The sequence below is a fragment of the Pinus tabuliformis genome, chromosome 6, assembly GCF_031772625.1.
Source record: "Pinus tabuliformis cultivar Carrire ecotype Pingquan chromosome 6, CPIR1, whole genome shotgun sequence".
Taxonomy (NCBI): Eukaryota; Viridiplantae; Streptophyta; class Pinopsida; order Pinales; family Pinaceae; genus Pinus; species Pinus tabuliformis.
Genome location: NC_142292.1, coordinates 775,324,102 through 775,325,369, shown reverse-complemented (window position 1 = coordinate 775,325,369; position 1,268 = coordinate 775,324,102).

Sequence of the window (1,268 nt, the reverse complement as noted above, 5' to 3'; positions counted from 1 at the left end):
ATGGAGTAGCAGGAGTTGGAACAGGACACCAACGTCATGCCTCACCACAAAGAGGTTGACTCACCCACTTCAATGCATCCAGATGATGAGTCAATGCATCCAGATGATGAGCAAATCTCAAATGACCAAGGAGGCACTGAGATCCTTGGTGATCACCCGGAAGAAGAGATGTACAACATCTCATTTGATGAATCCCAACATAGAGTTGTGCAGTCTCGCAGAGTGTCAATTCCGGAGGATCATACGTCTCCTGCACAAGTTGAGGAATGAGTGATCATGAATGATGTGTGCAAACATCTAGCTGCCTTGGCTGATGCAACCAAAGTGTATGCCAAAGCCACTAGCTCAAGTGTTCACTTCCTAATAGTTGAGAATGAGCGAATGGAAAAGGAACTACAAACGGCCAAGCAAGGAGGAGACTTGGTGACAATGTCCGCCTGAGTTGAACTGAAGAAGGCAATACTAGATGAAGTATTGTCCCTTGACATAGTTATGTGAGCATTGTACTCCAAGGTTGGTACTGTGCACAAGGTATTCGTCCATCTCAATGGATAGCAGTAGCGAGTGCTAGAAGAGCATGTATCTTAATGAACTTGCATGCTGTTGTTGATGACATGCAAACATGGATGATGAAGTACAAGGGAGCCCTACTTCACTTGCCTAAGATGATGAGGGACAATGCGGTTGAGAAAAGGTACGTATCCCAAGTCAGATCTAGAATTATGAAGAGCTCCCACAGTTTATCACTAGTAGATAGGCTTCCCATGCACGAGTATTCAAGATTATGGATGTTGTGGTGCACACACATGCAATCCCATCACTTGGGACTCTCACCTAGGCAAAGACAAAGAAATAGGTCTGACTATAGCTTGACTCGTACTTCGATGAGTTGACGTGCATCGCCACTAGCCCAGACTTCCCCATCAGTGTAAACATCATGCACAAGTATGTTGCTGGTTCAGCCACATTGAAGACAATGATGCACATGCTTTCAAATGAGTTGGACAGAGGAGCTCGAGTAGTGTACTCGGATGCTATGGAGGCAAGAGTCATGTTTCAGATGGATGTCACCGCGGAACACATGGACACCATCAAGGACTACAGATCTTGGCATCAGTATGTTACTATCGATCAACATGAAGATGTTGAGGAGTTGGACTTCCATGGTTGTCTAAGTCAGAGTGATGTCTAGTTTGGCTTTCTCAAGCCAGTTGTGTTCACATGGGTACATGTGCATTGTAATGTTAAGTCATGTCAAGTGTAAGTCA